The sequence below is a fragment of the Parasteatoda tepidariorum genome, chromosome 10, assembly GCF_982258835.1.
Source record: "Parasteatoda tepidariorum strain Cologne lab strain chromosome 10, Ptep-v5.0, whole genome shotgun sequence".
Classification (NCBI taxonomy): Eukaryota; Metazoa; Arthropoda; class Arachnida; order Araneae; family Theridiidae; genus Parasteatoda; species Parasteatoda tepidariorum.
Window position 1 is genome coordinate 22,686,771 of NC_141764.1, and position 14,663 is coordinate 22,701,433.

Here is a 14,663-nt window from a genome sequence, read left to right on the forward strand (position 1 = left end):
TAAAGTATATTTTTGGCGAAAAATATTTATAAGTTTTTAGTGTAACCGTACTTAAATACTAAAACTTGCTCTAAAAATTCAAATGGTGATAGGGTAAAATACTTAGATTATAATTTTATCTCGGTAGAATCGGAAAGTTAGTAGGTGGTAATACAATTAAAAATATTTAATATAAACCTAAAGAAAAAAAACCCTGGTAGAACTCTTTGGTTGAAAATTTTTTGATTTTTAGTACCTAATTATTGATAAGAAATAAAAATGAGTGCGAAGCAAGCAGGATAATAAATATTTTTTTATTTTTGCTACCTAATTATCAATAAGAAATAAAAATTATTGCGAAGCGAGAAGGAGATCTCATAGTGTATCCTATAAAATATTATTATTCTCATCTCAAAATAAAAAAAAAATGCATTTTAAATTTGTTAAAATAGTTCCGAGATAAGCTTTCAAAGCTAAATATCTTAGAAGTATTTTATTCGATATTATTGAAATGCAAATCAACTGCTATATACATTAAACCTTATTGATAATAATGACAGAAAAAATAAGAAGAAAAAAAAAACAATCAAAATGCTTTTGTCATATTTGAAATTGTTTATTTCAAATATTATTTATTTTATATCGATATTATTTATTATATTTGTTTATTTATTTGGGAGTGGTGAGCAATTTTAGTTAAAATTTTTCACGATATTTACAACAATATTTAAAGATGATAAATTCAAAACAAATCTTTCTTTCACTTAAGCGTCTTACTTTCTTTTTCAAAACAAAACAATCTGAGAGATTTTACATAAAAAAAAACAAGCTTAACTTATTTACTTTCAATATGTCAAGAAAGACGATAACTTAATTTCTAAGAGAGCCATTCTCAATTTAATTTGGAGAGGGCAATTAATCGCCAAAACTTGGCCCCCCACGAGGTGAGTAGTGGAGGCTAATGGTGTGGCTGAAGAGCCTTTTCACCATTAAAGCCTGATGGTGAAGATTTTTCATTCTCCAAAAACTCTCGAGTCCGTCTGTTGCCCGGCCCGATCTCTGTCTCTTTGACAGATGCATCATTTCCTCTGCATCCTCCGATTCCTTCTCTAACTCTAGAGGGAACATACACAAATAACGAAATGTTTACACAAATGACCTATGCAATTTTCGAATTTTAAAGTTGTTGATTATAAATTGATAATTTAAAGTAAACATGCTTTAGTTTCACGAAATCGAAGTTGAATTTTGAAGCTCTTACGCCATGGAGAGCAAAAAAGCCAACTAGTTCAAAAGAATTGAAGGATTTTATGGAGTTTTTTCGCCAAGGTTTGAGAAGCCGAAACTCAAATTAAGTGAAAAAACTGAAACTCAATAACCAATTTTTTTTAAAGAAAGATTAAATTTCGACGGGATTATCCAACAAATTTGAAAATTATTAAAATCAGCGAGTGTCAATCAAATTATTAAATCAAATTAATCAATCAAATTATTCAATCAAATTAGTAAGTCAAATTATTAAAAATCAATAGCAATTTTCATAATGAGCATATTCTTTGCCACATTCATAATGAAAATTATAAAAATCAATGAGTAATTCATTAAGAAAATTGATATTCTTAATAAAAATCATTAAAACCAATGAGTGATTCATAATAAAAATTATCAAATTCAATGAGTGATTTATAATGAAAATGATATTCATAATGAAAATTATTAAAATCAATGAGCAGTGGTGTAATGATTTTACCTATTTTAAAAAATTGGATCACAAATACTTGCCATTTTCTCAAAATTAAAGCTTTTCCTGATTCTGACATTTTTTTCTTCTTAATAATAGATAGGTAAAAAAGTTTCCTTTAAGAATTTTCGTCCCTTTTTTTTCTGAAGGGGGTAAAAGAATAAGTAATCAAACATTGAATTTAAAACTTTTTTTGGTTCTAAGATGTTTGGTGAACGTCCGACTGCTGCTCGATTCAGATTGTCGAATGCAAGTTTTATTTGGAAATGCGTCAAACATCAAACGTTGGCGTAATCTTCTCTTCTACAAATAAATAAACTTTGCCACCTAAATAATGTAACACATTGATTAATAATTCTTTTTTATTTAAAATTTATTCTAAACAAACAAGATAACGCAATAAATTTTTGAATATTTTTACTATTAATAATAATAAATAAAACGTTCTTTGGTCTTATTTACGTAGTAGATTGAGATCTTGATCTGAAAGCTTTGCCAATCAAAAAATGTTAGATTTTATATATTTAAAAATTTATGCAATAAAGAAACAAAGTCAACATTTTTTTTTCAGAGACAACTCAAATTTAGTTTTCTTCAACAGATTATTTTTTTTTCTTCCTGGATATTATTTTATTTTACTTCCAGAGGTAATTTTATTTTTCTTCTCGAGATTATTTAATTTTATTTCCAGCAATTATTTTCCTTATTTTCAAGTGATTTTTTTATTTTACTTATAGAGGTTATTTTATTTTTGTTCTAGAGATTATTTAATTTTATTTTTGTTTTAGATATTATTTTATTTTATTTTTGCTTTAGAGATTATCTTATTTTATTTTATTTTTGCTTTAGAGATTATTTTATTTTATTTTTGTTTCAGAGATTATTTTTTTTTCTTTTAGAGATTATTTCATTTCATTTCGATTCTAGCAATTATTTTCTTTTCTTTAAAGTGATTGTTTTATTTTATTTTTCTTCCAAAAATTATTTTATTATATTTCATTTTCTTTCTTTAAATAATTTTTATTTTCCTTCTAGAGATTATATTATTTTCTTTCTAGAAATTATTTCACTTTATTTCCCATCCATTCGTCGTTATTTCCCATCCATTCTTTTAATTTTTTTTATTCTCATCCTCGAGATTGTCTTGTTTCATTTTATCTTCCCTCTAAAGAGTATTTTATTTAATGCATTTTCCAAAAATTTAAATATGACTAGATATTTTTTTAACTTAAAATTAAATATTAATTTGGCTGTGCTGCTTTACACTTTAAAGTATATGATAGTGTAAAATCATAGTCATTTTATGAAGAAAATTGCAAACGAAATGCTAAAGAGCCACTCACTCGCTCTACTGCTGTTGATTTTTTTCTCCATAATCCCAAAACATATTATGGTCAAGACGACATAAATCAAGGGCTGTCCAGCGAAGTCACAAGTCGCCAGTGGCCGAAGACAAAAATTCTTAAATGCCTCCTCATCTCCTCTGCAGAACCCAATAAATCTTCCTCCTCCTGGCAAAGCTAAGCTGATCAAAAAGGAAAAAGAAAGATACAACTTTGGTAAGAAGAAGAAGAAGAAGAAGAAAGGCAAAGGAGTGACAGGTTGCAGAAAGGGAGGAAGATTAATGGGGAACAGCTTCCAAACCGCGACCTGATCCCCGGGTGTGACCGACCTGCAAATTACCACATCTCCTGCTCCATCCATCACATTCCAGCATCTCCTTCCTCCTTTTCCTCCTTTTCTTCTGTCGCATTGATTGAGACAGAGGAGACGACAGCAGGGATGGGAAGGACGATGAAGAGGAAGAAAAAAAAAGAAGATGATGGAATCAAGATTTTGTCTCCATCCTTATATACCAGGATGTTAATACCGCTCGTCCGTCATGTTCATGAAATTGCGGATGTATTCAGAGACAGTCGTAATCAAATTCGAGAGAATCGAACAAAGTTTAGCTTGGATTGATACAATATTGAGGATTGAACGGAATGGATGGTAGATTTGAGGTTTAATAATGTGACAAACTTGGCTTTTAAGTACCGAACGTTGCATTAATTTGCAATTTAAAACAGTACAGTATTTTATAACGTAATGTAAATAATTGAAATTTATTATGTTCTTGAAGCCACAGTTTCTTTTTTTTTATAATAGATAAGAAACTTATTTTAAAACAACAATAAGAACAATATTTTGATGGCAAAGAGATAACACGTAATTTCCTAGGAATTTTTCTTTCTTCTTTTCTCACTTTAATTTGGGTCAATATGCTAAGTTCATATTTTTTAAAAATATTTTTGATTTTATTACTCGCATGCTGTGGTTTTGCATGTGTATAATTAGCAATGTAATAATTATGTGCAATACTCAACTTTTAAATATGATTATACTATTTGTAAGTTTAGCATGTGAGTGAGTATATTCAAAAAAAAAAATTTTTTTTTTTTTTTAGCGTGTATCAGTAAAAAGAAATAAGTAGAAAATTAATAAGTTTTATTTACTGCGCATAAGCTGCAAGAATATAGAACTCATTAAAGAAGTTTGAAAAAAATATAGAGAAAACATGGAAACTAATAAAGATTAATGAAGAGGAGAAGAAAAATTATTTAAATAAAATATTTTCATAAAAAACATTTTCACAAAAAGTTTAAAAAAATATTTATTAAGAATCCAGAAAACAGAAAGGGAAAAGATATAATCTTTTCATCAGCTCACACGATTATATCAGTAAAAGGGAGTGCTATCTAATATTGTATCAAAATGGCAATATAAAAAATTTTTGAGTTCTCCTAACATTATTGCATTAACATATTTTGTAATGGCTATTTTGATACAATATTAGAAAGCACTCCTTTTTGCGAATACTATCGTGCGAGTTGATGAAGAGATTATATCTTTTCATTTTCTTTTTTCTGGCTTTTTAATAAATATTTTCTAAATTTCTTTAAAAATATTTTTTAAAAATACTTTATTACAATTATTTTTCTTCTTCTCTTTTCATTAACCTTTATTATTTTCCATGTTTTCTCCAAGTATATTTTTAACTTCATATATATATATATATATATATATATATATATATATATATATATATATATATATATATATATATATATATATATATATATATATATATATATATATATATATATATATATATATATATATATATATATATATATATATATATATATATATATATAGTAGAACAATCTCAATAAATTTCAAATTTGACTGTGATCCTAATGCAGTCAGATAGAAACTATTACGCTAAAATTAGGTCCGATTTAACATGTTTTCAGCAAAATTAGCACTCATAAGGTAGATAAATATTAAGTACTCAAAAAAATGTCAAAAAATACTTAATTTTAATTAAAATTTATCATGCACTATTAAATGACTGAAATAATTGAAAGTTAAAAATTGAATAAGTCCCTATTAAATCTATAATAAGATACTTGAGTTAACGAAAATTATTAATTCATTTGTTACATTTTTTTTTCTCATTTAAATTCTTTTCTTTTTCAAAACTAGAAATAATTAAAGTCCTTTTTAAATGGTACATGGAAAATTATCATATGCAGGGGAATGACACAGAAAATGTTTTTTTCTCGCCTTAAAATTAACAAATTGACAAAAATTTTATTCAATAACATTTTAAAACATTTTTGTGGTTGTAGAACAAAAGAAAAAAAAATTCCGTGATGCATAAAAGTATAATTTTTTAAAATTATAATTATGAATAATCATACTCTGTTATCATTAGTATTATTTTTATCACCACTACTGTTATCATTTATAACAAAATATTAAATCCAACAAAGAACAAATAAGTTTTTATCACTCACATTGATACTTGCATGCATCATTCTTGAATACCGCCTTCAGAGCCGAGATAGCCTGGTTGGTAGGGCACTGGGCTCATGTCCAAGAGTTCGTGGTTTCGATCTCAGGCCAGCCGAAGACTCCCCGTGTGGTAAATGGTGACTGATGCACTGATGCACGACGGATATAAAATACCGTTTTCTTAAATACTGACCAACACAGCACACGCTATTAGTCCTTGCTGTTTCATGATAGGTACCCACTGTTAAATTCAGTTAAGTTTAACCTCTTCCACTGATATTGTGAGTCAGAACATACATTGTCTGCATAAGTTGATCTTCACAGTCAGGTTGCCTTCATTACTGATCACCAAGAAACCTAAATCACAACCCAAAGTGCAATGTTCTTGGTTATCACGACATATGGTTTAAACAAAGCGGCTCAAAAACTCTTATCAATAAAACATTTTACTCTCCTTTCACACTAAGAATCTGAATATCAATTCATATAATCAGTAATGCACTAGTTGACAAAATTAAGAGATTGAAAACATTCTCCCACATTTATTCTAAAAAAAAAACACACGAAACTGGCACTGTTGAGTGGCATATAATATCAGTGTCGCTGAGATAAACTTACATATTCATGAGAGCGGCTGAACGTCAGTCTTCTGATAACTCTTTCTGAGTTATGAAAGTCTGTGTCCAGCTAATTCCACTATACTATACAGTAGTGACTTTCTTGAATAGTCTGGCTGTATTTTATGTGATATGAGTACGCATCACTCGACGGTACTAGAGGGAGAATCGTCGGTAGACTTTAAGCAGAGCACTCCCAAAAGGCAGCAAGTGAACTAGATGTAACACCAAGTGTCATATCTAATGTGCAACAACAGTGCTATGCAGTGCAACAACAGTGTCCGGAAGACCAAGTTTCCCGAGAGCCACCTCGGTGAATGATGACTGATATTGGGTGTCTGCAGTCAAGCGAAAGATGACGTCTACAGTCACACAACTCTCTTGTGACCTGCCACAGGAACATCAGTTTCACGGAAGATAGTTGAAAGAAGGCTAGATATAAGACAGAACTGTATGCCAGAAGGGTAGCGATTTCTTTCCACTCACTCCTATAAAAGAGAGCGTTAACAATGATGCATACAATGGCAACACCAACTTTAGACACAGTTTCAAGGGGATAATGTCCTCTTCACGGATGAGTCCAGATTCAATCTACAACCTGATTCTTCGTTTGTCTTCACCTGAAGGGAAAGTAGGACCAGAAACCATCCCAGCAACATCAGGAGACACTTAAGGCGGAGTTTAGATCCGAGCAGGGTTCATGCACACACACTGTTCTATGTGTTTGACACTCATACCGCGAATGCGGAGAGGTGCAGGCAACAGTCCCTAGAGTCATACGTGAGAATTTACAGGGGTGTTGCTGGCCACCAGTTCACTTTTATGGACGTCATGTCATTTCTGAAGCTTTTTAGATTTTTTTTTTTTTTTTTTTTTTTTTTTACCCATGCAAAATTTGCATCGACCAAAATGAGTGTAGGAAGTTAAGAGTTGATTTTCTTTTTTAATATCACTCTATAATTTTAAAAAAAAAAGGCATTCTTCTATAATAATCCTATAAAATGGTTTCAGAATTTCTGGTGTTAAAGCTAGAAAGATGTTATTAACTTCTAATGCTCATTTTTCATTTGTATGGGTAAAAATGACATTTTCAAGAGCTTCAACCATGATCTTTCAAACTATGACTACAGTTTTGAGAGAAAATTTTACAAAAGATGTAAAATTTTCTTAAATATTTTTTTGTTGAAAATTTCTTTTTTTACAAAAAGTAAATAAAGAAGTGGTTCCATTATTTTGATCAATCCCTGTATACCTATATAATACAATATACATAGTTACGTACGCTTAAAATCTTATTATTTAATCGACATTTATGGTATTTTGGTTATACTCCTTGAATTTAGAGACATTAATTTTTAATTCGAAATATATATATGTATATATATTTATATATATATATATATATATATAGCTGCCAACTCTTCCGGTTTTTCCGGAAGATTTTATTTTCATATTTACAGTGGTAGTAGTACTCATGTTATTCCAATTAACTTTTTGAATTATAATGATAATGTTAAATGAATTTGACCACCACTACATGTAAATAATTACAACAACTATATAAAAGCATACTAATCCATACAATGTCGAATTTCACCGTGGTCAAAATATAAATATATTTCTGAGTAAGATTGCTTTTGTTAATTGATTTACTACCACTTGGAAAATCCATTCTCGGAAAGATTGAAAGTCGGCAGGTATACATATATATATATATATATATATATATAAGTTCAAAATGAAGAATAAAACAAATAAAAATTATAGATATATGAAAAAAGGGGGTGGGAAATAATATGTAAAAAAATAACAAACAACATTTTATTTAGAAAAAAAATAAAAGAAAAATGAAATGTTAATTAAAAAACCGGAAAAAAAGCCGGAAAAAAAAGATATAATCTTTTCTTCAGCCCACACGATTATATCCGCAAAACAGAGTGCTTTCTGATATTGTATCAATAAAGCCAAAGCAAAATATATTAATACAATAGTGTGAGGAGCACTCAAATTTTTTTTCTTTAATAAAATAACTACAAAAAAATAGATCATAAAAAGTAAAAATAACATGTAAAAACAGATAATAAAATAAAATAAAAAGAAAAAACATTAAAAGGGGGGACTATAAAGCGAGTAGCAAAATCATAACAACTTACATGGACGGATATTTTTCAAGAATGATTTAAAAATGTTTTCGCAGCAAGATTGCCAGATTACAAAATATGAAAACAAAAGATGAAAACAAAAGCACAAATTGAGTGTAACAAGAGGGTTTTAAAGTGTCGTTCCTACTGCACTGCTGAAGTGATTTGTTATTCTGAGTTTTGATTTGTTAGTTACCAAGGATGGGCCCGAAATGGATGTGCACAAGGTAATATTATACTGGATAATTTTAAAAATTGATCATAAATAGTTTTAGAAGATGGATTTTATTTAAGAAAAAATATAAAATAGAAAAGAGAAACATAAATTGCCTGCTTTGCAAATAATTTTAGCCGCGGATTTGCACGATATGGATTAGCACATAGAAAAATTATTTAAATTATCAAAGAAAAAATTTTAATCGATAATTTTAACACGGATTTGCCCGAAATGGATTTGCACATGGAAAAATTAACAAAGAAAATTTTTTTTAGCAGATAATTTTAACCACGGATTTGCCCGAAATGGATTTGCACATGGAAAATTTTACAAATTAATAAAGAAATTTTTAGCAAACAATTTTAACCACGGATTTGCCTGAAATGGATTTGCACATGGAAAAACAGTATAGATTAACAAGGGAAATTATTTAGTAAAGGAATTTTTAGTAAATAATTCTAAGCACGGATTTGCCTGAAATGGATTTACACATGGAAAGATTAACAAAGAAAAAATTTTAGTACATAATTTTAGCCACGGATTTGCCCGAAATGGATTTGCACATGGAAAATTGTATAAATTAATAAAGAAATTTTTAGCAAACAATTTTATCCACGGATTTGCCCGAAATGGATTTGCACATGGAAAAACTGTATAGATTAACAAAGGAAATTATTTAGTAAATAATTTTGGCAATGAATTTTGGCCTGAAATGGATTTGCACATGGGAAAATCATAAAAATTAACAAACAAAAAAAAATGTTTAGTAAATATATCCACCAAAATATACGATTAATTTAATGATTTTATATAAAATTTTATTACATTAGTTGGGTATCCATTGTTTTTTATCAGATTTTGAAGGAGTTTATCGATTTGTTTTTTGGATAAATAAATATTACTACATATTCTTTTAATTCTGTTCATTTCATTAAAAGTGGTATTTAAATAGATGCTCCTAGAAACATTAGAATTCCAAGTAACTAGTTTATTAATATTAAAATTAAAATCATTTCTTTTATCGTATAAATCAACAAAGCAGATATTTTCAACTTTCATAATACCCAAATCCAAAAAATTCAAATTAATATTATCATCATGATTACGAAGTAAGATTAATTCCTCAGGGTATATACAATAAAACAGTAAAATCTTGGAAATTAAAGATAATTAAGTCATCAATATATCTAAAAACAAATTTAATACTCAGAGTATAATTTTTTTCATAATAATGCAAAAATAAGTTAGCTAAGAGAGATGAATAATTAGATCCCTGTGGTATTCCATTAATTTGAAGAAAAATATCCCTTCCATTGTAAAGATAATTACTAAAAAGACAAAAATTAATCAGAATTTCCCAATAATCAAAATCGCAACAAAGGATATTTTTAAAATCATGGTAATAATTCAAAAGGACATCTTTTAGTTTAGAAAGGGGAATGCTATTGAAAAGATCCTGGAAATCAAAAGTCGCAATAGAATTAATTTTATTATGTTTAATGAAATCTAAAATCGGTTGATTATTAGTGATTATCCAAGAGAAACCTTCTTTAGTAATATAGTTAATAATCTTATTTAAGTAGTTAGAGAAAATGGTACCAGGTTTAGTTAAATAAGTATTAGACCCACATGTGATAGTTCTAAATTTTACTGGAATTTTATGAAATTTAGGACTGATAATTAAGTAAGGAAATTGTATATTGCTAATTTTAATTTTTAATCTCTTGTAAAAAGCTAACATTTTTTTAATGGCAATATTATTATTGAAATTACTAAGTTCAAAATTTTTACTATATTTTAATTCCGTATTTAAAAGTTCAGCATAGAATTTTTTACAGAATATAGCATAATTATTGTTAGCTTTGTCTATGGGAGTAATTACAAATTTTTTTTGAAGTTGCTTAATTGATTGAACAATATTAGAAAAATTTGTTGAATTGTTATTCTTATTTAAATTATCCTTATTATTGAAAATAAAGTTTTTAAAGTAATAATAAACTCCACATTACCATTCTGTTAGCATACCTAAAGGTAAACAGAATCTATTTGATATCTTTAAACAAAAACTATTGAGATCATTAAGAAAGTATTTTAGAATCTTATTGATTGATATATGGTAAATGGGTCTAAATTTTGTGCCTTTTATCATTAAATTTCTAAGTTCCAAGTTTTCTATAATATTTAAATTACCAGTAATAATATGTTTATGATGTTTATCAACAAAATCAAAATATTTATCCTCCTCACAGTGACATTCATAATCGGATATATTAATACTCTCTAAATTTTTGCTTATATCATTATAGTTAAATATGGTTCTACCAAGAGATTTGTTATATTTAAAACTTTTAATTATGTTAAAATCTTTTAATGGAAATAAAGCTTTAAAATTTTCAAAAATGTTGTGAAATTTGATCTTATCGAAAATAGGATTTTGAAAGTTAATAACGAAATATAAATTATCTAAACTTTTCTTATTATTAGGCAAAATTTTGCTCATTTTGGCTTTTATAAGATCGAAACAAAGAATTTTGAAATGTAAATGAAAGAAAAGTTAATAATAAGATCGTAGAACTTATATATTTCATAATTCTTAAGGGAGAAGACAAAATCTTTAATTGGTTTAATGCTATATTGTTTATTAAAGTCTTTTTCCATATTAGAAAGAAATTTTATATTTAATTTGTCACTATTAAGAGAGTGTGTCTTAGTGTTTTCTTGTATTTATTTATTTATTTATTTATTATATATATATATATATATATATATATATATATATATATATATATATATATATATATATATATATATATATATATATATATATATATATATATATATATATATATATATATATATATATATATATATATATATATATATATATATATATATATATATATATATATATATATATATATATATGTTGTAATTTTTGTAAAATTTTTTTTGAGTGCTCCTCACACTATTGTATTAATATATTTTGCTTTGGCTATATTCATACAATATCAGAAAGCACTCTTTTTTGCGAATATAATAGTGTGGGCTCATGAAAATATATCTTTTATTTTCCTGTTTTCTTAAAAAAATTTCATCCTTTTTTTTTCTTTTAATCAGTTGTCTGTTATTTTTTTTCATTATTATTCCCCCCGCCCCTTTTTTTTCATATGTCTATAATTTCCCTTTGTTTTACTTGCAGCTTATGTGCAATAAATGAAACTTATTGTTTCTCTTAACTTTCTTCGTGCTTTCTTGTTCTTCGTTTTTTTCTGATGATCGATTGGTGATAAAAGGATGATAACTTCGGCTTGTAGTGGTTAGGAAACAAAGAGTAGGGGAGAGTGGGATCAATTGTAACAGGGTACGATAGTAACAGAGCAAAAATTTCGAGTGTCGGGTTCTAGATTTGGTTCCTAGGTGGCGCACAAGGTGTATTTAATAAATCTACATGTACAACCCTGCTGGCAACCATTTTTGTGTACTTTTGAAAGAGTTACATCACAACAGATATTTTCACGCTACGTAAGTACTTTTTTTGGTATTAGAATATTATATTGTAACAAAGTAATTTTGTTTAAACAAATAAAAATTATTAACCGAATATGTAAGTGGACACCTTAATTAACATTTCAAAAAAAATATTAGTTTTGTTAATTAACTAGCATTGTTTTTAACAAATGAAGCTGAAATGGCGTCTTGGGGACCATTGTAACAATAAGTAAAGGGACGATTGTAACAGTTGAAAATAAATAATGTTATGTTTACGAACCATTACTTAACTCTTTAAGAACCACCAATAGTTTCCTATATCATTTATATTATGTTGAATGTGCATTATTTTATTTGTCTCCTTTCACAGCATAAATTAAAATTTTTAACCCCTTAAAGTTAGAAGTTTAACCCTTTAGGTCTCTGCTCATTATTATTTTTACTCCTAAAATATCACTACTATTTTGATCAATAAAAAAATATTTCACAACTATGATAATATGTATAATTAACTATGTTTCAGTTGAATTTATGAACTGTTACAATTGACCCCGTAAGTGGGGCCAATTGTAACAAGTGCACGACTGTCAAAAATTGTTAATAACTAATATAATAACATTTAAAATAAGGTTTATTTTTCTGGAAGAGGATAGTCTACTTTACTCGTCTGTCAATTAATACTAATAATATATTGGATTTTTTGTTAGTTAAAAATAGTTAAGTAAAAAATGTTACAATTGACTCCACTCTCCCCTATGAAGTTTTATCATCGTGTCCTGACCGCTGCTATCCTACTAGAACATGATACTCTATTAGAGACTTGTAAATTCTAGCTTATCAGAATATGATCGAAATTTGGATTGCAAAATTCCAATCGTAATCGTGACTATACTAATCGTTACGACCCTACTAGAATGCGGTACTCTAGTGGAGATCTGAACATTCTAGGTAATCCGAATATCGTTCATTTGGTGAAACAATGACATAACTGCAAAATCAACCTAAATAGAGTTATTATCAGTTACGTCATTGTATGATCAAATGAGCGATATGATCAAAATTTCAATTGCAAGAGTTTACATTCGCAGATACGAAAACAAGTTTGTTAAAACGCAGTAAAAAAACTTTTTAAAATTCTCCATTCATTATTTTGATCGTACTAGTTCACAATATACTGCAATTTTCAATGAACAATTATTATTCAGAGTTTTAAAACCTTCATCAAGTCAATGTTATAAAATAAATTTATTTCATGAGTTAGTTGCTTAAACTACTATTTACCTATATCAAAGGAAATTATATATTAATTTCATGCCTAATGTGTCATTTTTGGAACGCCCATAAATTCTCTTAATATATAGGTTAAACACAATCCAAACACAATTAATTTACTAACAGAATACTAATCTCAGAATTTAAGTCATCTTAAATCTTGAAGAACGTTTTTCTGAATGCCAAAATTCGCTTTCCCACGATAACGAACGAAGCCAAGAACACTAAATCTCTCATTTGGCGACACATAAGTACACACGTGCCGACCCGGATACATCAAGATGTCTCAGTGCTTTTTGAAGTTGAAAGAATGGCGACAACTTTGTAATTCCAGCTTCGTTTTTACCCCAAACTAAAATGGCTACATTTCGAGAATAATAATCAGCACGTCGAATAGAAAAGTGCGACGCCAGAAAACGTCATAAAAAGGGGGATTCAAAAAGATTCAAATCTCAACGTTTGACATGTTAATGAGGCTATAAACACGGGCACCTGGTGTTATAATTTGGGTTTCTCAGTGAGATCTGTCACTGCAATCGCGCCAAGCATCAGGGTTTGAATCAACGAAAGGACTATGTTCTGGAGGAAATGATGTGTATTTCCGGAATTCTACGGGTTCTTATGTCCTTTGATTAAAAAGGTAGATAATAAATTCCAAAGCGGTAGATGTCATTGGATAATATCATGTCTCATTTTGCAAGGTTAACTTGATTTGATATCTGCAATTAAGCGCTGAAAATTTATCCATGGTTCTTTTTTTTGTTGAGAGATTTACACGTTACTTTACGAGACTTCAAAACTGATGGTAATGGGCAAAGATGAGTACTAAATCGTCTTCATATGTAATAAAGAACTTTTTTTTATATCCTGTGTCAAAATATGATTTTTTAAGACTGTAATTCTGTCTAGCTATCTTAGATTAGAAGTAAAAATCACGAAGTTTGATTTTGACGTGCTTAATCATCATCAAAATATGTGATTGTTATACTCTAAAACATAAAATTATCTCTATGCAAGAATAGGATGGGAAAATATGATTGTAGTTAGATAATAAATTGTTCGTATCACAGATTAGGATTGCTATACAAAATAATATAAAATTACTTCTTTGTACAGATAAGCTAGGAGAAACTGGTTATGGATACATAATTATTTGTTCTTATCATAAAATAGTATTATTTTTCACTGTGATATAAAAAAAAAAGTTCTTTGTACAAATATGATGGTTAAATTCGATTGCAGATGAGTGATTATTTATTCACTATATAACACTCATTTACATTATGAAATAAAATAATATAATTGTATGAATAAGAGGGTAGAGTCTGGTTGTGAATATTTAATTATTTGTTCTTATCACAAGAAAT

At 27.8% G+C, this 14,663-nt stretch overlaps 1 protein-coding gene across 3 annotated transcripts in view; it reads right to left on the reverse strand.

The window, feature by feature from the left end:
- The window catches only part of LOC107452702 (uncharacterized), a 188,605-nt gene that overhangs the window by 52,961 nt on the left and 120,981 nt on the right, over window positions 1-14,663 (reverse strand). Inside the window, exon 1 of one of the 3 annotated variants that reach the window (XM_043047021.3) lies at window positions 5,563-6,796. The exons of the other annotated variants lie outside the window; for them this stretch is intronic. The gene's annotated coding sequence lies outside the window, so the exon portion shown is untranslated. Of the gene's footprint in view, window positions 1-5,562; window positions 6,797-14,663 lie in introns of those variants that run through there. 3 annotated transcript variants of the gene reach the window in all.